Here is a 23,742-nt window from a genome sequence, read left to right on the forward strand (position 1 = left end):
CACCGGGGAGTTATACGGTGACACTAATTCTTCTATGATGTCCAGGGCCTTCATGTCCTGCACTTCCTCCTCCATGTTGTCCACCGTAGCAAACGGCACAGGGTATTGTTTTACGTGAACCGGGGTGTCAGTGGTGAGCTCCAGGTGACATTTGACCAAATTAGTTTTTGCCGGAAACTTTCGAGAAAATCTTAGAATGTTGCTTCAGTTCTGCCTCAATTTGGGCTTTTTGCGTTGCTGTAAGGTTTGGAGAAAGTTTGACGTCAGCGATGCCTTCCGTCTTAACAAAGTCCGGAACCGGTATGCCGATCTCTTCCCTCAGTTCAGATACGCCGCATATCGCGTTGCACATCGTCTTTTTGGTGTTGGGTTTCCTTTCTTCGTACTTCTTTAGCAGGTTGGCGTGAAAGATTTTGGGCCCACTGGGTGCCTCGATGACGTAGTCAGCTTCCCCTTTTCTTTCTTTCACCTCGAATGGTGCTTTCCAGTGGAGAAGGAGCTTGTTGTTATCTGTAGGGAGAAGGACTAAGACCTTGTCTCCGGTCTGGAATCGTCGATTCCTCGTCTTTCGGTTGCACAACTTCGCATAACGGGCTCCTGCCTTCTCGAGTTCTTCGTGCGCTACGCGACAGGTTTCTTCCAGCCTGTTACGAAGGTCGAGAACATGTTGATACGCAGTTTTGGTCTCCTCATCCAGACTTTCATTACTCCATATCTTCTTAAAGATGGACAGGGGACCTCAGATGTGGCGGCTGTAGAGTAGCTGGAAGGGAGAGAATCCGAGGCTTGCTTGCGGCACTTCTCTCTACGCAAAGAGCAGTGGAGCTGGGTAGTGATCCCAGTCCCCGGGTTTCTCCGCACACATTCGCTTCAACATGAGTTTTAAGGTTCCATTGAACTTTTCAACCATCCCGTTGGCCATCGGGTGGTATGGGCTAGTGTGGAGTTGGCGTACTGAGAGCCGCCGCGCTACTTCCTTCATGAGTTCGGATGTGAAGTTGGTCCCCCTGTCACTCAACACCTCTTTGGGGACTCCCACGCGAGAAAACATGTCGACTAGCGCTTCGCCGACGCGTTCCGTCTCGATGCTTGGCAGTGCAATGTCATCCGGGTACCGGGTTGCCCAGTCCATCAGCGTGAGGATGAATCGGTTTCCAGCTTTCGACGGTGGGTGGATCGGACCGACGATGTAAATCGCCACTCGGTGGAACGGTGTTTCTATAACTGGCGTCCTTCCCAGGGGTACTCGTGGCACTCTTCCCTTGGGGATCGTTCATGGGCAAATGTCACACGAAGCGACGAACCTCTTCACGTCTGCTGTGGTAACCGGTCTGAAAAAGGCTTCCAGTATCCGGTCCTTCGTTTTCTCCACACCCAAGTGGCCAGCCATGATGCCGTCATGGGCCGTTTTCAGGACGGTCTGTTGGCGGCCAATGGGGACTACTGGTGGGCGTACTTCCTGAACGGGCTTTTCGGTGAATCACCTGTAAAGGAGGTTATCTTCCAACTTGAACTCGATCTTATGCTTATTCTTCGAGTTTTTCGTCTCCTTGCCGATGGGTGCAAAGCAGGATTTCAAAGAGTGGTCTTTTTCTTGTTCTTCGGCATAACTGCCCTCTTGAGGTGGTTCGTACGTCGGCACAGGAGTCTTTAACGGCTGAAAGCGCCGCGCCTTCTTTTTTGACTGTGCTCGTATTACCACGGCCGCGACTTCCCCTTCGGCCGAGACATGGGGGTGCGGCTCGTCCATAGCTTGCTGTTAGATCGTGTCAGGGGGTATTTCTTCCTGGGTCGGTGAAGCTATGGGGTCGTCGGGGGCTCTCCCTCCATTGATGTTGCCGAGAATGAGGTCGTACAGCGGCGTCTTCATGCAGAGGGCGTTTACCCTTTCGCTGTAGTATGGAGTCTGTACCTCGATCTGAGCCTCGGGTAACTTTCGAATGGTGCTGTCCGCTAAGTACACATAGCTAGTCTCAGCGGTGACATCTTCATCTCGTACCAGGTCTTTTCGCACGATTACTATGCTGCATCCTGTGTCACGCAAAACTGAAACATCTTGATCGGCCAACTTTCTCTGAGCAACGGGCATACGCTCCCCTCAGAATTCCGATCCCGTCATAATGTCTGCGTTCACGACCGGGATCTTTTTGCCATTCTTGAGTTCTACAAAGCCTTCGCTGATATTGTCGGGCTTTGGCTGCTTGGGTGGTGCGTAGACGCACGAAACTTGAGGCACTTTGTTGCTGCTCCTGCAAACGTCTGCCTTGTGTCCATGGCGCCCGCAATTGAAGCTTTTCGGAGCGTTGCTTCCCGTAAAATTGCTCCGGCAGTTGTTTGCGGGCTGCCCCAACTTGTTACACATGTAACACTTGGGCGGGGGCTTCTGACCGGCCATTTTTTCTTCTCCGGCTCAATGCGTCCAAGGTCTTCTCATTTCTCCCTTTTTGCCCTTCCTAGACTAGTGCTTCTCTGCGCATCAAGGTACTGGTCGGCCAGTTCCAGCATTCCGGCAAGAGACTTCGCTCTTGTTTCTTTCAGGCACAGAGAAAGACTTGGGTGACACGCATTCAGAAATTGCTCTTTTACCGCAGTGATGCATACTCCTTTCCTATTTCGGCTAGCTCTGTCCAGCGGTCGAAGTAGTGGCTCAGGCGAGCCGCAAATTGAGTGGCGGTCTCACCATGTGCGGGTGTTTCACTTCTGAACTTCTCTAGGAAGCCATCCACTGTGAAGCGAAACCTTCTTAACAGCGCGGTCTTGACCTTGCTGTAATCAGCAGCGTCCTCTGGGGTCAATATCCGAAACAGGCTCAGTGCTTCGCCGCCTAAGCGGGTGCTTCTAGCAGTAGACCATTGGTCTTCCGGCCAATTTTGGCTTCTGGCTATTCCTTCAAAACCACGAATGTAAGCGTCGAGATCATCCTTTTTTTCGTCAAATGCCACAAGGAGCTTGCTCGGGGTCAGTGGTACGCCGTAATTTTCTTCTTTTATGCTCCGATCGCCTGACGTAGAGTCTCTCTCCAAACGCAGTGCTTCGATTTCTGCTTTTAATTTCTCAATCTCATCATTGCGTGCTTTCTCCTCTCGATCCGCTTTCGCTCGCTCCCTTTCGGCCTCTGCCTCTTGGGATTTTTCTTCTCGCTCCGCTTTCTCTCGCTCCAACTGAAGTTGTCTCTGAAATTCTTTGTCTCTTTCTCTTTCAGCCCTTTTAGCCTCTTCCCGTGCTGCCTGTCTGGCTCTCTCAGCTTTCTCGTTTTCTTCTTTTTCTTTCTGTGTTACCTACTTTCGTAGTTCGACCCCCGACAGGCCCAGATGGCAGCCCAACGCTACAATCTTTTCTAAATCCATGATTGCAAATGTATCGCAATCTAGTCATAATACCCTAGCTTCTAGATAGGTTTGTCTACACAGAGAAAGTTAACAAGAGCACCAACTTATAAATGCAGTAACAACCTATCCCAAAAAAGTTCCAGGCTCTTTCTCGACCTTATCGCTCACATCACACGTCCTGTCACGGACGCCAGAAATTGTCACCGTCTCCTTAATAGGGTGCACTGTCAGAAGATATGGGAAGTCAACTCAAGCGCGCCAACAACCCCACCGAATCTACAGGGCACAGGTGACGAAGGGGGTGGCCGTCTGATGTTCGGCTTTCGCCGACCAGAGCGGCAAGAATGAGCCAGAGCCTTGAACAAAAACAGCAAAACGACTTATGTTTAGACAGGCAAAATACTTCAGAAGCACGAGGTAACGAATCGTTGATGACAGACAACTTATATCGAATTCAAATGACAGAGACAGTTCAAAATTAGGCAAAATGATACAAACAGGAGAGTTAACAAATGAATATTACGAAGCGGAGTAGTTAACTAAACGAAAAAAATCGAACAGTTCCATGCATATGAGACAGTGTCCCACAATATTCACCGACCGGGCCGGACGATTCACCGCTGTCGGACGCGATTCGGCTGGCTACCCGGGAAGCATGGCTTCGTTGTAGGCCAGGGCGTCCGAGACGATCACGGTGATTCGGGGCCCGGGAGTACGTTGGAGTCCTCCAGGGCGCGGGTCCCCGATGGTGTGATGCACAAACTGGCAGGTGCCGTGGTCACATAACGACTTCCAAACGTAGCTGGTTTGCTTAGGCGTGGCCTCTATTTTTGTAACCGCACCGGCGCGGAGAGGGAGGGCACAACACACAACGCGCCCGCCGTCAAAGCGGTCAAAGCGCCAAAGCGGTCGGGACCGCCGCAGACTTCGCTCTTCGTCGCACCATGCTCGCCTCCACGCTTCACTGTTCCCTTCGAGGTTTCTCGTCTCCCGGACGCAGCATTACGCCAGCCAACAGTGTTCGTGGTGTGTTGTGTGCGACGGAATCGACCACAGTGTAACTACTCTTCTCTACTCTTTTCTCACCTTTCTTATCTTTACTTTTCTCTCTCCTATCCTATTTCCTCTAGTATTCCCGCTTTGAGACTGTGTTAAATGCAGATGAGCTCCCATGAGAGCTTAATAATATCCCCAGTCAATTTATTTTTCTTCTTCCTTTAAAAAGAAATCACTTCCCCTGATTGCTTTTTTACACTAATTTTTTTTTTCTGGTGGCTTCCCGCGTATTCGCGCATGCGCTGTTTCTGTGTATATCCTTTTGTGTGTGGTAAAAGAGTTCAGTTGATATGCAGCCCTAGTCCTGTGTAGTCTTTTCTGTGTTGTCCCCTCTGTACAGCGCTATTGTTAACATGTTTCACGCGCCTCTCCGGCCCCCCCCCCCCCCCCCCCCCCCGGTATGCGTTAGCTGATTGTTTTCGCAATCTATTGAGGTGCTCTTTACAACTACTTGCTTTTCTAGCGAATGGAAGTTCGAACTGGACAACGCTTCCAAGAAATGCGTGTAAATGGAAATCGTATTTGTGGCTGCACTTTATGCTAAACAAATACGCTTTCTGTGCCTGTGCCTGTCTACGAGGCCCCTGCAGCACGTGTGTCAACTTTTTTTTCCAGTTGAAATGCTTTTAGGTAGTGGCCCTTGCATTAGCTTAGATTCAATAACCGGGAAACACCCAAGCCTAATATTACTATGTCATGTGCATCATGAAACTCACTCAAGAGATTTTTCCTTTTTCTAAGTAACCTTAGAAGATTTCGCATTGATTGTATGCTTGGGGACGTCACACAAGATACATGATTAACGTTGTCAGGTTACATTAGGTCGCAATTATTCTATTTAATAGCAGCTTAAACAAAATCTATACGAAAGCAAACCAGAGACTAGAAGATACCATGTAGAACGTGCATTTCCATTCTGGGTTTGTAGAACTGTAGCTTTCAGTACATCCAACCACAAAGAAAGTAGTGCATTAGTCGTTGCAGGGCTCTTTACCTTTTAAAATTTCATGCCCCCTCTCCCAGAATAAAGAAAGAGGAAAATTGTGTGATGAAGTATTTCCAGCAAAGCTATGGCAGGTTTAAAGCCAATAAACAGACAGGGCTAAAAGCCCAAAAAAAACCTTATGGAAGAAAAAACAATGTCATGATAAAAATAACTTAAGCACCGGAGAAGAGGAGAATAACAAAATAAACAAATACAAGCAGAGGCAGCATAAAAGAGCAAAAAATGAACAAAGAAAATGCAATTCTACGAGGCAGTTAGTCACGAAAGCTTGCCACGAAGGAGCAGACACTTCAGGAGAAATTTCAAAAAAATTAGAAATTATGTACCCTATTTACATTATGTACACAGAAAATCGAACATATTTCAGTGGTTTTAGACAGGATGTAGCTGAAGTAGCCAAATCAGTTCTTTCCTTGAAGAAGCAGATTGAACTGAATGAGAGAGAAAAACAGTCACAAGTGCTACAGGGGTGTTACCAACATGCAGCATCCTTCGTTTGCCCATTTTGTCATTTTGCCTGCTTGTTTCATGCCTATCTTTTTTTCACCCATGGTGCTGTCTTTGTACTGGCCATTTCCACGCCATGTTTTTTTTCTCCCGAATTTTTATCCTTTATTTGTGCCAGTCCTTTCCTTTCCTTTCAAGTTTCCTGTTCCCATTTCCACATGTAGCACAGCCAGCTGGACAGTTCTTCTTTTTTCCTTGGTTAACCTCCCTAGCTTTCTTCTAAAGTTTCTTCCTTTCTTTGAAGTCGCACATTAGGTCATCTTAGCCTTGATCTTGCCATCAAAAACTTCCCCAGAGGTCTGGTGGTATTACTGGTGGTGAAATAAAATTTGCTGGATGAGAATTGTCCATACATATGACCCTCTTGCTTTTTCTGTTTATTTTTGCTTGTTCTGGCAGCCAAAGAGTAATGTACGTATAAAAAGTAACTTGTGCGCAAGATTTTATTGGGCTTAGCTTGCACAAATAGCTTCTCACGCCTCAAACAAAACCGGTGGAAGGATGAGAAGGCAAGGCTGACAATGTCAAATTTCTTTTTTTCGTTTCCCGAATTGCGACACGGAATATGTTCTGTGGTGTGAAGCACATGATACACGGGCTGATGGCATTGTGATGGCCCAATATTTTTGATGAAAATAAAAATGCTGATGACCAAAATCTGAATGAGCATTAGCCAGAACTTTCATATTCAGCTACAGCATTACTGGAACCCAGCTTCGGTAATGCAACCTCGTTATCATCCTTGTTGCTATGAGCACGCTGGAATGGAAGCGTGGAAATTTCACAAGGTCTGGTGTGACACCTTTGCGGCCACCGGTTTGATGTTGGCATAAATGAGAAGGCTGTGCTACACATATCGAATTCCTTCCATCGCGTATCGCATTCGCATATTGCATTCCTTCCTTTCATCTGGTGTACACAGCTGAAGAACGAACCGATACGTGCAGATAACTGTCGCAAATAATAAAATTGAGAGTTCAATTTATTGTCCGCTTTCTTAATGACTGTCATATGCTATACACAATAGGTGTCTGAATACTTTATATTAGCGATTGATAGTCTCATGCAAGGCAGTCTGATTCACCTGCTATAGTTATGTTGGGCAGCTGTTTCAAAATTAACCACTATGATTGAAATAATGAGCGGCAATAACATTTTATAGGTGCACTCAAGTTAATTTTCTTTTCAAGGGAGACGTATATCCTTCGTCGACTTCGCCTTGTACAAAATACATGATGGTCCCATCGCGACACAAGAAAGTGCATATGTGCGTTACCTCAACATGCTTCCTAGGCGGTTTCTGTTGACAGGCAGATTTCCAGCCGAACCCGCAGGCATTTCAGGCAAAACCACCTGCAGGCGGGGTGGTCCTGATAATTGGGCGTGAACAGAAGTGGCCGTTTCCGTTCATTGGCGAAGACACCCAGGGAAGGACAGAATAATTTTTCTTTAAGCCCCACCACACGGGCGCCCATGTCACATGAATGAAGTTTACTCCTTCTTGTCCTCCTCTGTGCAGGTGTATACAAAGGTCATATGAGAGTAGAGGTGCAAGTAGACGTAATAAAATAACGCCGCTGATCCACCGAGTTTAGGAATGTATCATGCAAAGCATCAAATATATTCTCGAAAATTTCAGATTGCGTGTTTCAGCGATCGAAGAAGCATGCACCAATCGCACACATCCATACAGGAGATTTCTGCACCCACATTCGTGATTACCTTTCGGCTTCGCCTTGCCCTCCGCTAGAAAACCACCTTATTGTGCAAATAAAGTTACCATTATTATGATTAGTTGGCGGTTGTTTTATCTCTCACTCAAGTAAAACACCGTTCAGTGAAAGTATAACAGCACTCGTAAACAAGAGCCTAGTTATACGCTAGGCATGGTAAAATGTTTCGTACGTTTGTTTGTTTTTAATTTACGAATCATATACGGCCAAAAGGAGCCGATCTGCCCAGCAATGTCTCGCGTAACATGACATGACCGGCTGACGGCGAGTTAAAATCGGCAGCAGCCACTACGGACATGTAGGGAAGGTGTCCTTGAAGATAGGCGGCGGCGGCTTTATTCCGTATCGTCGGAAGTCTGCCCAAGCTTGTCTTCGCAAGCAACGAAGTGACACAGTTAGAGTGAACCTTTGTAAATTACCCCCACATGACTGTCGCTCCTCACAACATACCGAAACTGAATTTGGCGCCTCAGCCCAACGTGCTCTTTTAAATGCAGAGCATTTTAGTAACTCACGATGTCACCCGCGTTGGCGTCCGTAGTCCGCATCACTACGTAGTCCGCACCCTACACTGGGCCTCTTCGATTTAGCAGTCCTGGACGATCCGCGGGCAGTCTGAAGACTGCGTTCGGACCGGAAGACCCATAGGAATAGATGGGAAAATCGAGCACCGGATCGCGTTTCGGGCAGTCCGTGGACGATACGGGACTGATAATCGAGGAGGCCCACTATATAAAGAAATAATACCTTCCGGCGCCAGGTTTCGATCCCACGACTCTGCGGGGGGAACGCAAGGTACACGGCACTTTACCGACTGCTCCACGGAGCCGACACAGAATGGAAGGTTACGCACGCGCCTTATATCCTTGACTCATTCAACCGTCGGCCACAGGTGCGCCCTCTCCCCCGAGTCCTCCTCGCCTTCTCTCCGCTCGCAACACCCTCTCTCGCCGCGTTCGGTTCGCGTTCATGTGGTGGCGCGATTTCGGCGCTCTAACACTCTCTCGCGAAGGGCATTGGATTGGATTCGATTGGCTTGGCTTGGCTTGGCTTGGCTTGGCTTGGCTTGGCTTGGATTGGATTGGATTTGGATTGGGTTGGATTAAAGTGGATTGTGTTGCGTCATAGCCGCGCCGCGTTGCGTCGTAGCCTCTCCACGTTACGTAATAGCCGCGGCAGGGGGTTCACGGCACGTTTCACGTTTCACCATCGACTTCATCGACAATGTCTACGCTGGAAGACAACAATTACAACAACAACAACCAATACGTAATCCATAAGACTTGCAGGCACGCCCCCCGGGGAAATGCTCTGCATTTGATCGTGCCCCTCGCGAGGGGGATGTTTTGATTTTTGCTTAATATTTCATTTATTCTATTTTATTTATTTATTTATTTATTTAAGGAATACTGCGACGGTTTTTCACCATTAGCAGGAGAGGGTTAGAGAAGGTTCTTAACACAGAGGTCAAAACTAGAAGAAGTCGGAGCGTGCACGCAGTCGGAAGGCAGTGAATTCCAGTCTTCAATGGTTCGTAAAGCATGAAGACTATTCTTGTTCGTAAAGCATAAATACTTCAAGAAAACTTATAAAAAGCATACAAACTCATAAACAAACTCAGTTATTGCCATAAAAGTTGCTTATTTGTAGCTTAGTGCCCTAAACTCGTGCCACATTTTCAAGAAAAATTGTTAGCCATATCTTCAACTACTGATCTGGCGACTACAGCGTGGCATCAAGGCGGCATCCGTGTTTAGACACATTTTCGAGCCAGCTTTACCCGCATAGCGCATGCTACGTATGGGCCTGTTTCGCGCGCATTCCCCCAAAAATGCCTGCTTGTTGCACCGTCAACTGCACAAGCAGACCAGAGAAGTCGTCTGGGAAGACGTTCCACTTGGAAGTTTTGCAATATTCTGCACGACGTGCGTGATACACAGCGAAACGCAAAGGCCATATCAGTGTCGTTTTAAAGCAAAGCTTTCTACCTCTACCCCCCAAGGGTTCTTCGCGACCGTTGGTGTCACCAGAAAACTCCCACGAACAAATAAAAGAATTCACTGGCACCGCCAGGAATCGAACCTGGAACTACTGGTATAACAAAGCGGGAGCTCGTCGTCTGACCGATTTAGCTACAAGCCGACGCAGAAACGGGGAAGAAAGGAGGTGCACTCACCAAGAACACCAACGTGTTTACCCCCTGCTTTCTCGGTGAATGCAAAGTGATAGCTTCACGCGACATCTCGCGCTGCTGTGCGCTCCACCCACAGCACATCTAGCGGCCCTGTACGCGGATTGCGCATGTGCTAGGAGTTACAAAAATTAATGGAAGTTCACGCCAACGCATGGAATCTCTCTTCTACTACACCAATGTGCTACAGCCTGTGGCCTCCACTGTTCACGCAAAAAATCCCAGCTCCTTGTCTTCCGCCCTCGCGCGAAACGACACACAAGGAACACATTAGAATACCCTTTGATGGCCATGCCATCACTCCAAGCCCCAGCATAAAGATCCTGGGCCTACATCTCCAGGCCAACACCAAGCGTGGCGTATCCTTGCAGCGCCTCAAACACAGCATCAATCAAATCATGCACATGATCAAGCGGGTTGCCACCAAGAAGCGAGGCCTCAAGGAATCCGATACGTTTCGATAAAATTCAAGCTTTTGTCCTCTGGAGAATCACTTACGTAAACCCCTGTCTTATTCTCGGCGAGGAGGACATAAAGATGCTTTATATAATAATTAGAAAAGTGGTTGAGCAGACCCTTCGTCTTCCCATGAGTGCGTCCACAGAGAGGCTGCTTAGCACGGGGCTCCACGATACGATGGAAGAGTTGGCAGAGGGCCATCTTTCTAACCAGAAGTTACGACTGAGCATAACTGGTCGCCGCATCCTTCACTAGATTGGCCGGGCAGCACAGAATGTCACTTCGCTTGATGTACCCCTGGACTTTTGGCGACAAGAACTATAGATGCTTAGAAATACGAACCCCTCACACAACGAGGGTCGCCGACAAACACGGGCTCAAGCGCTCAACACCACCCTCGGTGGGGATCATGCAGTTATCTACACAGACGCCTCAAAACATCGAGGGCAGCGGTACGGCATCATCGTGGCGAACTCCAGAACTAACCTCCTTCACCTTACCCTGACCTTTGCAGAGAACAACAAACTACCCTATGGCTCATACAATCCAGCTCCTTCCCACACCCGACGCGTCTTCACTAATGCACCCGAATCACTACAACGCTGAATGTAAATTTTGCTCTGAAGTAGAAACACTCCGCTACATAATCAGGGTGTGCAACTTTAGCCCTCAGAACCTTCCTCTCTTTCCGTAAACTACCCAACATGAGCAATGGCAGATGCTGCTGTCCAGCCCCTCTCTGCCTACCCAGAATCAGCTGGTATACAGAGCACAGGCGGCGGGGACTGCATATGGGCTCCATTGAAGAAGGAACCACTCCTCTGTGCAGCGCTCCGGGCCATTCAGAAATGCGAATAGAAGTATTTTCTCCTCCACATTCTCCTCATTCTCCTCCTACGCATCTGCAGCCGATCTCTTCGCCTCCGTCCCCGGCGGCAGGGACGGAGAAGTGAGATCTTCTAACACCTGGTTTGAGCTCTCTTTTATTTCATAAAAAAGTATCCATTGATGGCCAATACAACTCAACAAACAACCGTTCATGCATCATGCATTGATTTAACCTTACCAAAAATATCCCTTTCAAGTAATAAAGGCTGTGGTTAGGTGCATTTCACTTCTCTCTGGTTTCCGTAATGTAGAGCGACGTGAGTCAATTTAAGTGAAGTCGCATGGGTAATCGTTTTCGGTGCCGGTTACAGCTTTGCTTTCCAACCACATTCACAGGGTGGATTGGCGCGATTTTTCTAAATCTAATACTGCGTGAACGCTAAACGCCAAAAATAACTCAAAACACGTTTTCCAAACCGGTATAAATGTTCTAGATTACCATGATCACCATAAAGTGATGATACAAAAACAATTGAGAAAATAATTTCAAACACGACAAAATTCTTCCACTGGAAAAAATTACTTCAAACAAAGTACGGCTCGTTTTTAAGCTGTGGTTCTTGTTACGCATATTCCCTCGCTCTAAGCCGGATTTATAACGGCGTTGGGTGGTTATACCCTAGTTACAGGTCGAAAGTAACCGCAGTTAAGTTTAACCATGGTTACTAAACTTTAAGCGTGGTTATTGCAAACTGCTGGTTTAGCTGTTAGACGCGAAATTGCAAGTTGGTTGACTGCGGTCACTTGATTGTGAGCGTAACAAAAATAAATTACCATACTTTTAACTTCACGATAAACAACAAAAGAGAAGCAGTGTAGACAAAAAAATACCGTTAAAACAGTCGCTTCTGACCCAAACACAACGCACTCGCGCGCGGCGAGGAGAGGAGCTTCCTTAACAGCTCTCAACCAGCTTGGTTTTCTTAGGTCTGTTCGGTGTTGGGAACTTTCGGCTTAGCATCGCGGTAGATATTTGACCGGCGCCATCTCTACAACTGCGAATTACAACCCATAGAACAATTTTTCACCGCACTAACATCCATTTTCTCGCATGTGCAAGTTCTTTTTCCGCGATAAATTGATTTCGAAGAGCGGCGATAAACTGTTGCTGCCGTGGTCTGGGCCGGTACCGTGCGGTGCCGTGCGGGCAGGCGCGCCGGCGTGTTTGCAGGCACGGCCGACGCGCGCGCCAATCGTTTCCGAGTGCTGAAAATGCTTCAGGATTGCCTGCAATATCCATTTCTGGCGGACGACGCGCGGAATTTACAAATTTAGCACGGCTTTTGTCGTAGTTGATCGGGCGGATCGGGAAACGAGCTGCTGCTGACGGGCAGTCGGGCTGATTGCGACAGCGATGCAAAGAACGCAAGCGCGTCTTGGGGACAGATTTGGGACGCTCGATATTTGAGAACCTTCGTCTCTTCCGAATGCCAGGTGATTTTCTTTTCGCCTCCGCTGATGCGCCGCCACTTGCGTCCGAACTGACTTGTGCAATTTTGAGCACTGTGGCTGCGGAAACTGCGGTTAGCGTCGCCGATCTGAGGTGGCCAAGCTCGGTTTGCGTTAACCATGATTAGCGACGCAACCGCAGTTTCGTCTGTCGTGTAACGCAGCAAACTGCGGTTTTGTCTAACCGCGGTTAGCTTAACCGTGGTTAACTGTTCCGGTGTAACTAGGGTATTAAGAAGGGACAAATGGGCTCCATCCTCAGGCAGCAGGTTCTGCAGTGACCACTTTTCTGACAACTGTTTTGACAGAACGGCCGCACGAACTCGGCTACAGCCTGACGCCGTGCCCACGTTGTTTTCTTTCTAGCATAAATCGCTAGCATAAATTTCTAGCATAAATCCCGGTCGAGCTGCGTCGTCTCCTCTCAAACCAAGACCCAAGTGACATTTTCGTTGTCCTTCGCAATTAAATTCTGCTTCATATTAACGTCGGATGTATCGGTATAGCATACGTTGCGATATGAACGCGATGTGTATAGCCAAAATGCAATAAAGTGAGAACATAACGCCAAAATGCCCCAAAGGGGACGCTTATCAGCGGTTGAGAAGCGTAGCAGACGCCCGACTTCCGGGACGTGCCGTTGAACTTCCGGTGGCCGTGCGCGCGCCCGTCCGCGACAGCGGCGAAGCGCCATACAGCAACTAAGCGGAGATCGGTGATCTCACCGCCAATAGGAAGAGCATGTCCAGACCATGTAGACTAGGTCTGCAATGCTATTGCAGTGAGTGCGTCCAGGATAAAAACTTCCGGATGTCATTGGCTGTACAGTTTAGGGTTCGAAAACATCCGGGTTTACAATTTTCTCCCCATAACTTCCTCTTTTTTGCTGAGCTGTTTACCCGCCGCTGGAGATTCTGAGTCAAGAGGTCCAATGAGTCAAGAGGTCCAACGCGTCAAAAGGTCCAATATTGGACCTTTTGACGCGTTGGACCTCTTGTCTCTTTGGACCTCTTGCCTCACCGTCGACCTCTTGACGAGGCTGAGGCGAGTCAAAAGGTCCAACGAGTCGAGAGGTCCAAGCTTTAACAAATCACCGCAAGCTACCAGCCGCACTGCGTCAACGTTTGTTGGCACTGCAGGTTCTATAAAGGATGCTACACTTGCATCCATGCTCGTAGAATTGTTCAAGCACACTTTACGAATATTTATTAGGCGCCAAGCAGAGCGCGGTAGGCGCAACCATGCACAGCGTTTTGTTATTCCCACTTACGCAATTGTGTTGGGTGAAGTGCGAGTAATGCGAGTAAATAATAATTTTGTGGGCTGTCTTTACAAGGAAAGCTCCAACGACGTTTATGCAGGTTACAGGTAATAATAAAAATACCGAAACTAGCTATCAAACGCTGACGCCGCTACGGCAGGGCTTGTTACATGAGCTGTGCTGTGCTTTCAGCGCGTTGTCGGAAACGACGATGCCGCAGTAACAAGTGCATTTATTTGTTACAAATACCTACATCGCCCATTCCTGGAAGGGGGGGGGGGGTTGATAAAGGAAAAAAAGCGGCAAATTCAAAATAGCAATCACACATAATGCTAAAAAAGAGAACGAAGCACAAACAACCCAACAAAGACCGAAATGCAACTGGAATGCAGCATTTATTAAAAGAAACCAGCACGTAATGAAAGAACAATGACGTTTTCCTGTTTGTTCTGAATTCGCTTCACTGTCTTCTCGTGCATGCGCATAGGAATGTTATGTGGCGGTACGGCGGCTTTCTTCAACCGCGGTTTCAGAGGCTGCAGACCATCTATTAATAAACGGCACACGCAACATGCACGAAAGACACACCATCAATAACGAGAGAGTGAACTAAACTGTCGGATTTTGCTCTAGAAGAAGTCACCTTACGTGAAGTGACTACAGCAAACCCCACTGTCTTGCTGACACATTTTCCAATGCGGAGCATAGTTATCCAAACCTTTGGGGCTTTATCTTTACGAAAGGTATGAACGCTGCTTTTTCCCGGCACTGAGCCATTTCTATACTGCTGTACACAGCACATTAGATTGCTTTTTGCTTTTGCGTTCTCAATCCCCACGTTTCCGAATGCTTTCGCTGCCTTCGCCCGGGACGCCGATAATCTACAAGCAGCTTCGGAAAAATGTAGCGCGGCGGCGCCACCATTGCTGGAAAGTGAGAATAAACTAGAGGCGCTTGAGCAATAATCCTCGGCTCGGTAAAGGCCTAACGCTGGTCGCCACGCCGGTCACAACCCTGCTTGTTCCTTGCCAAGCCGTAACTGTACCCTCCGATGCCATGTCGCGAAACTTTGTATTGCCTTCGTTTGTACCATCTAACCACCGTTCCAAGTGGCCGGTTATAAACCATGAGAGTCGCAAATGGAACAACGCCGTCTTGGAGTTTTCTTTCAAGGGAGTCAACCCTAGAAACCCAGCAGTGAAGTACTACGGATGCCTCATTTGTCACCGACTGAGTAAAAAGAAAGAATCCAGCGAAAAGATTCCCGTGGCACATCTCACTCTTGAGAACAGAGAAATGACGACAGACCCGGACTACCCAGCCACACCCCACAGCTGCGAACCGGAAAACGACGCCCCAGCGGCCAAACTACTTGCCAGTCGGTACATGATGGAAGTACGTACGGACGTCCGACAGAGCAGGAAGCGCCCGCGCGAGTCTTTTGACCAAGCAGTAGTATCTGTCGAGGACAGATTTAGCGAGCAGAGTTCCGAAGTCCACGAGGACATCAGGAAAGAAATGGTTACTGGTTACGGCTTCGCAGCAAAGCGCCGTGCTTTGTCGAGAAATCGTCAATTCTGCGTGCTGAAAGGCAACTCAGTGGACGCGATTTTGCCAGAGCTGCAGATCACCCATGACATGAGCCCCTTCCTCCGGTTTCAAGACAACACTGAAGGGCGGTGGATGCTTAAATTCTTCGTCGACAAAGACTTGGATGCACTGGAAAACGCCTAGTATGTGCTCAGAGACGGCAACTTCAAGTATAACCCAAATGAGTTTCATAACCCGGGCCAGCTCTACACCCTTCACGCGGTCGTCAACGGCGAAGCGCAGCCAGTCGTGTACGCGCTCATGCAGTCATTGGACGTACGCGCGTATGAGGTACTGCTGACATGTTTGAAAGATGCCATGATGTGAAGTTTTGGGTCCCTGGGGGCCCTTACGACCACTACCACGTGGATTTTCGATTACGAGGCAGCAGTAATCATGGCAACAACGAGCGTGTTTGGCACGTCTTCTAGTACACCAAAGGTAGGTCCTTCCTTTTTTCAGCGTAGAGAAAAACCCACTGTATCTGTACGTAGATTCAAGGCAGTATTATATAAGCAGAAGCTTTTTTTTGGCTTCAAACTCAACCAATATTTTGGCAGTGCCTTAAAGTAAAGTCAGTGTTATTGGTTAATAGTGAGTAGTTATTGGCTAAAGCAGCAGCGGGCCGCAAATAGGTCAACAGACGCGCCAATATGCCTTTAAGCTATGGTGTAAGAATATATTACAGCCGACACAGGTAACAAAGTACCACATTATTACATTGGAAGATTCGACTGCCGATAATTTAAAGTGGAAATGTCGTATTTTGTTTACCTTCCCCCTTCTATTTTTTATCTGCAGTTCTTTTCCTTTTTATTTCTCCGGGTTGACCACCTGAGTAACTTTTTAAGTGCCTAGTGCGCTGCTTAGTTCTGGTCATTATTTCAAATTTTGCACATTGTATTTGAGCGTATGAACTGTACAGGACGCGACACTGTTAGCGCGAACAAGCGATCGTTTTTGTTTCGAAATTAACCGATTTCATCGAAGTTCATATTTCTACAGACGTGCTTAATTTGTGGCTCTCGTGTCGGCAAGAAAATTTCCGTCTCCCACATGGTGTTAAAACTGCGAAAGTGCGCCGACATCGTGTTCGCTTTATAACAGTCCCGCGATGTGCACTCCCTATATACTGAAGACTATTAGTATTTTTTTTCGTTGTTTCAATCATGCTTGTTGCGCTTTCTACCTCCAGTTGATTGGTGAAACTAGTACACTTTGACCGTTTTTCAATGCATGCTCGAAAAGTGAAAACTACCGTTTTAAATTTAGCCCCGTTAAATTTAGAGCATAAGCGTGAACTGCTCTTAGTGTTTTTTGTGTTTTTTTAAGATCAAGGGCTGTGCTTTCCACTTTGCAAAGGCTATAAACACGAAGCGAGATGAGCTCGGACTTCGGGGCGTCTGCAACAGCGACCCTTTGGTCAACGAGCGGCTGCGGAGGGTGCGGCACCTGCCGTTCATCCCAGACAGCTTCCGCCTGGAATTCTTGGCGGACCTCATCACAACGTGACCACCGCTGGCACCACTACAGGCTGCACGGCTGCAGCAGTTTGCGAACTATGTTGAGGGGTTTTGGCTATCAAACCAGGTTGTCAAGGATGTCTGCGGGCAGTTTGGGGACCAAGGCCCCCGCACCACGAACTTGGTAGAGGGGTGGCATAATGGCCTCCACAGTCGGCTCAGTGCTCCCCACCAAGCCCTAGCTCAATTCGTTCAGTTCCTCCAAGTCGCGCAGTTCGCGTCACAAAACCGGATTCAAGCCCTTTTGAGGGATCCCCTTGCTGTGGCAAAGGCACCATCACGGCAAGCCCGAAAAAGGAACGAGAAGTTGTGTGAGGAGATGGCCCTTTTCTCTTCCTATATCTCGGCAAATGCCCCAACCTTCCAGGACAACATCAACTATCTCGATAGGGATGCCATGTTTGGGCTTCTAGTCGCGGTGTAATTTCGAAAAGCTTTTTTTTACCAGAGCCTATCGGCGCAAGGCTATTTCAGCTTTTTAGAGCTGACCCGAGGTTTCCTCTGTTTTTGTGCACCGCTACGGGCGACCTTATTTAATGTGAAGATACTTTTAGTCGATACTTTTGTGTATCAAACGTTTCTTTGATAGACAATGTTTTCTATCCAGTTTGATGGTTCGGGATAACGCTGCAAACACCGCTACATTTTAGTCGACGACGCTTGACCGTGCCCGTGACTTTGTAGGGCGCTTCTTCGACGTTTGTGTTCACTTCATTGTTGCGGACATCTCATTTCATTTTAATATCATTCAACTGTTCAATAAATGGTTCCTTTAACTGTGCGTTTCTGTTTCAATAATAATTCCTCACTATACCTTTATTCAGTGAAATAATTAGCATAGCGCTGAAAGCTAATTCACAGGGGGTGTCGGCGTTGGGAAGTTACTAGATGGAACCTGAATTATTTTACTTTACAGTGAAGAAGAAACGCGTAATCTGTCGTACGCGTTGAAAGAATATTAATTCGGTTTTGGGACTACAACATTCGGCAACCTTTTAAAGGGGCCCCGATCGCTAGTCACGTTTAAAAAAATACAGAACACACGAGATCCAAGGACTGGTCACCGTTACGCAAGGAAGTATTGGTGATTAAGAGTACTGAGATACTAAACTGGAAGGCTGAACGTAAGACGCTGAAGGGAGAATTTCTATAGAATTAGTATAATATGTGTCAGAACGCATATGCTGGAACACAGACCCTAAATTCTAAAACACCAAAATATGTCACTCAAGCAGTTAGTAACCATTACCAGAACCGTTATACTCTAGTTAACCGTAGATACTTAACTTTAACCGCGGTTATCACAAACTGCGGTTTTGGCTTGTACACGCGAAATTCCAAGTGTGGTGATAGCGGTCACTTGGTTGTGAGCGTAACAAAAATAAATGACCACACTTTTAACTTCACGATCAAAAAAACAAAAGAGAAGCAGTGTAGACAAAAGGAAACATCTTTAAAGCAGTCGTTTCAGTGCCAAATGCAATGCAGTCGTGCGCGGCGAGGAGAGGGGCTTCCCCAAAAGCTCGCAACTGGCTTGGTTTGCTCAGGTCTGCTCGGTGTTGTGAACTTTAGGCTTAGGATCGCGTTGGATATTTGATTGCCGCTATCTCTACAACTGCGAATTACAATATATAGCAGAATTTTTCACCGCACTAACTTCCACTTTCTCGCATGTGGAAGTTCTTTTCCGCGATCAGGTTGATTTCGAAGAGCGGCGATAAGCTGTTGCTGCTGTGGTCTGGGCCGGTACCGTGGGGTGCCGTGCGGGCAGGCGCGCCGGCGGGTTCGCAGGCACGGCCGGCGTGCGCGCCGATGGTTTCCGAGTGCTGAAAACGCTTCACGATTGCCTGGTTTATCCTTTTTTTGTTGGCGGACGACGGGCGGAATTCACAAATTTAGCACGGCTTTTGTCGTAGTTGATCGGTTGGATCAGGAAACGAGCCGCTGCTGATGGGCAGTCGCGCTGCTTGCGAGAGTGACGCAAAGTACGAAAGCGCCTCTTGGGCACAGCTTTGGTACGCCCGCTATTTGAGAACCTTCATATCCTCCGAACGCCACGTGATTTGTTATTTTTTTTCCGCCTTCGCTGATGCGCCGCCACTTGCGTCCGAACTGACTTGCACGATTTTGTGTACTGCGGCTGCGGCAACTGCGGTCAGCGTGACTGAACTGAGGTGGCCAAGCTCAGTTTGCGTTAACCATGGTTAGCAGGGTAACCGCAGTTTCGTCTGCCGTGTAACGCAGCAAAGTGCGGTTTTGTCTAACCGCGGTTCGCTTGACCGTTGTTAACTGCGCCCATGCTAGTAGGGTATTATTAACAGTCTGTCTGTCTACTTTTCGCCAACAACCATATAGCAACCACCTTTTGACGCGTTGGACCTTTCGACGCGTTGGACCTCTTGACGCGTTGTACCTCTTGACCAAAATTGGACCTTTTGACTCGTTGTACTTCTGACTTGGCTGTCACGTGACTATTGGACCTCTTGTCTCGTTGGACCTCTTGACTCATTGGACCTCTCAACCAGAAGCGGCCGCGACCCATCCCATAGCGTAGCTCTTAATGGCGGTCTTAGAGTCACTAACAACCACCCTTGTACAGGTTTGTGCTATTGCTAGAGCAATAGCAACTTCTGCTTCAGTTGCACTTGTGTTTTTAACGGTGGAGCACGAGACCGGGTCTCCACTCTCACGAACCACTACCGCTGTGTGTGCGGTCTTGTTAGTAAGGTATTCGGCAGCGTCCGTGTAGAGCACATCAGACCTTCCTCTAACTTTAGCCTGCAGGGCCATAGCCCTATACTTTCGTTTGGCTTGGTGAAATGCCGGGTGCATGTTTTTATGCAGGGGTATAATCATGAGTCTATTCCTACCTAGTCTAGGTATGATATCAGTCTGTTTGGAGCACTGAAAGGGTTCGCATCCCAGGCGCTTCATGATGTTCCTTCCAGTTTTACTTCTTAAAAGTCTTTCATGCTGCGACACCGTGGCGGCTTTTATGGGCTCATCCAGAGTGTTGGATCCGCCTAGTCTTTGATGCTTTACCGTCGGGGTGTTTGGAAGAAGACCGAGGTCGGTTTTGATTCCTTTCTTGGGTATGACTTCAATTTTATCTTTATCTATTTTACCAAGTTTGAGATAGGTGGCAACGAATAGCACACGACTTATGACGAAAGCTTGAACCAATCTTAAGAGATTGGTTTCCTTCATCTCCACATTCTTGTTAGGAATGTGCGTCAGTAACCGGCACGTCTGGCTGGTACTCGCTTCAGGTAGCCTGATAGTTTCAGTGTTTTTACAATTGTTTGTAGGCGCAGCCCTAGGACTCTAATACTGTCTATGGTCGGAATGGCACCGCCATTCCCTCGTAAAGCAAGGTCGTTGCTCCTGCAAGGGGGACTGTTCCTTTACCTCTTTGGAGACGGCAGAAAAAAAGCCTCTGCTTTTTCTGCCGAGCATTTCAACCCGATCGGCTCAAGATATTTCTCTATTGTATCTATGGCCCTCTGAAGTGTGCTTTAAATTTGCCCGTCGCTACCCCTGTTCACCCACAACGTCAAGTCGTCTGCATATATTGTGTAATTCAGGTTTGTTATTTCGTCCAGGAGCCCTGGAAGCCCGATCATGGCTACATTAAACAAGTTCGGAGAGAGGACGGGCCCTAGCGGTGTCGCTCTATCCCCAATTTAATATTTTCGAGCGACTGTACTCCAAAGCTGTTGGTTGCAGTCCGATTCGAGAGAAAATCGCTTACGTAGTTATACGGCTTCACGCCTAAGTTTAGCGCACTAGGTTCTCGAGTATTGCTGCGTGTTTTACATTATCGAAAGCTTTGGAGACGTCCAGGCCCACAATTACCCTAGTATCAACAGTCTTTTTGTCGATAACCTGCTCTTTCGGCTGCAGCATGATATCGCAAACCGACAGGTGTGGCCTGAAGCCTATCATATTATCAGGGTACAACTTTTGATCTTGCATGAATCTATTCAGTCTAGTTTGGATTACGTGCTCCATCAATTTTCCAACTAAAGCTGGGATGGAACTTGGTCAGAGGTGCTCAAAGCTAGCTTCTTCCCTGGCTTCGAAATAATGACCAGGTTCCAAGCTTTTCACTTTTGCGGTATTTCTGACTTGTCGCAGCATTTTTGGGTATAGGTTCTTAGATTACTAATGGAACCGTCATCTCGATTCCTGAGCATCCTGTTGCTGATTTTATCCGGCCCGGCAGCCGTTTTGGTTCCGAGGCGGTTGATTTCAGCCCTCACTTCCGCGACCGTGATGGGATTGCCCACGTCGGGGTTTCCCGAGCCCGCGTAGTCAGGGTGACTCTCAACACCAGCACAACTGAGGTATCGTTCCCTAACCTCGGTTAACAGATTGTTCGTCGGACCTTCATATTCATACACGAGCTTTTGAAGCTGCTGTCTAAGCCTCCGACTTAGTTTTCTGTGGATCTAATAGATGTCGAAGTAGCTGCCATGCTCGAGTACTGCTAATTTTTATATCCATTTGATCACAAACATTATCCCAATTTTGCTTAGTGAGTTCTAAAGCAAGCTCTCCGATTTCTTTCTTTAATGCACCAAGTTGCTTTGTGAGATTCTGGTCACCAATTTTCTTGTTGATCTTTTGCTCCAACTCTTTCTTGTCCTTCTATAAAATCACAAGATGGCTATCAACTACGTCCTGATCATCAAGGTCAATATCTTCGGTGACGTCGTGAACAGATTGAATAACCCCCTTACTCAAATCGTTAATATTATTTATCGGGTACTGTCCCTACCCTATTCTTCTAAATGTATCCCAATTTGTAGCCTTAACTCTTCGCTTATTGACCACTGGTGGGCCATTTTCAACTGTAACCTCTAGAATCCTATGATCGCTGCCTAGGACTTCTCCGGTTTTCCATCACGTGGCCTTGATGCCAGTACCGACCAAGGTTAGATCTGGTGTCGTGTCGGCGGATACACTAGTTCCCTTCCTCGTCGGCTGCATAAGGTCTGTAATGAGAATCAATCCCTGTTGCTGAAAGATTTGTGCCCTTAATCTGCGTGAATTTATATCCGCATGCCGGATGGTGCGCACAAAAATCGCCCACTATCAAAAGTGGACTGCTTTTTGTAATAACCTTGGTTTTCTAAACAGAAGGCCAAAGTCACTATTGCGCTGCTTGGGCGAAATATACCCATTCAGGATGAAGAGATTCTTGTCTTTACCGTTGCGAGGTATGAGTTCCACCAAAACATGATCGATCTGTGCATTCCCCGTCTCGTGTTGCAGCGTTGTAACGTTTCTCTTTACAAAGGTTGTCACTTGGGTATTGTTACCTGACCCCGTATAGGATTTGTAAACCGCAAATTTAGCATTTTTCCCGCACTCCTGAAGCGCAATAACCTCCTGTCGATCGCCATTGTTCAAAATTGCAATAAAACCGCCCGTTTACGTGAGAAACCACTACAAGTACACTGCAAAACCGTGCAGTGGTGCACAGCCATCTTGTTTGAGTTTTTGAGCTTCTTCGTAGAACCATTGTATCTGTTTGTCCCTAAAGTCAAATTCACCCCTTATCTGCTCAATAACGTTGCCTACTCGTTTCAGCTGCTCAAGTACCGTCTGAAGCATTCCATGCAACGAGTGTGTTTCAGCCTCAAGCGCTACAATTCTGGCTCCGTGATTTTCCCCGTCTTCTGTTTCCGCTGCCCTCTTCTTCTTTAAAGGTGGAAGACAGTTTGCCCGGGGTGTTTCCGGTTGCGGATCGGGTTTACTGGCTAGTTGTGTTTTAATCTCATCAACTTGTTTTCGTAATTCCGCATTTTGCTCTTGTAGAATTCTGTTTTTCTCTTTTAAAGCATTAATCGTTTCTGCCTTAGCATCCTGGGAGACCTTATCTACCCACCCAACCTTTGATCCACCACACTTTGGCTTTACTAGGGTGCACATCCACTCTCCTTGGGTTCCTTGAGGTGGGGCCCCTGTTTTTCTCAAGCGATGGCAGTCGAGAGAAACATTCCGAACGCCCTCTCGAATGGCGGCGATTCTTGGATTTACTCGACGTACGATCTTGAAACCAGTCGTTCCTGCTGCGCCGCTCATTTTCCGCGTGGGCCTTGAAACGCTTTTCTTGCTTCCTTTCTTCCTCTTCAAGCTTCATTTCCTACTTTTGCTTCTTGACAATGCAGGTCGTTGAGAACAGTGACTTGCACCTCTTGTCCCTGGTTACGTGATCCTTGCCACACAGTCGGCACCTCGGCATGCACGTGTGTTTATTCGTCGGAGAGGTCTCACCACATCCTCTGCACTTTTTATGCGGACTGTCGCACACGTCAGAATGATATCCCAGCTGACCACATTTGTAACACACTTCATAGCCCTTCATGTAGAGAAAACACTTCATCGGCGCCCCGAAATGGATCATTCATCTTGGGACATCACATAGCCGCCAGCAAAAGTGATGATCGCCGGACTTGAGTTGCGCATCCTCCGCACACCAAGAATGGGAGGATTCTACCGGATGAGAAGGAAAATTCCAGTTCTTTGTCAGACAGCATCAGATCGAGTCCGTGCACTACTTTGTTGCCACAGCTTCTCGGGTGCCGCCATGTAGGTGGACACCTCGTACTCCTTGCCGTCGAGCTTTATGGACTTTAACGCCATCATTTCCAGGCATCATCCGCGTTTTGCGGTCTGTATATTAGTGTGCCCTGCGTATCGTTCACAACGATCCTGTCGTCCTCTTGACTTTTTAGCCGCGAA

At 47.7% G+C, this 23,742-nt stretch overlaps 1 pseudogene; it reads right to left on the minus strand.

Moving 5' to 3' along the window:
* Positions 1-1,759: 1,759 nt before the first annotated feature.
* Positions 1,760-23,643, minus strand: LOC144156055 (uncharacterized; annotated as a pseudogene).
* Between the last annotated feature and the right edge of the window lie 99 nt (positions 23,644-23,742).

This window comes from Haemaphysalis longicornis, unplaced genomic scaffold (assembly GCF_048455015.1).
Source record: "Haemaphysalis longicornis isolate Haplotype H1 unplaced genomic scaffold, Haemaphysalis longicornis Haplotype H1 scaffold_1, whole genome shotgun sequence".
NCBI classification, from domain to species: Eukaryota; Metazoa; Arthropoda; class Arachnida; order Ixodida; family Ixodidae; genus Haemaphysalis; species Haemaphysalis longicornis.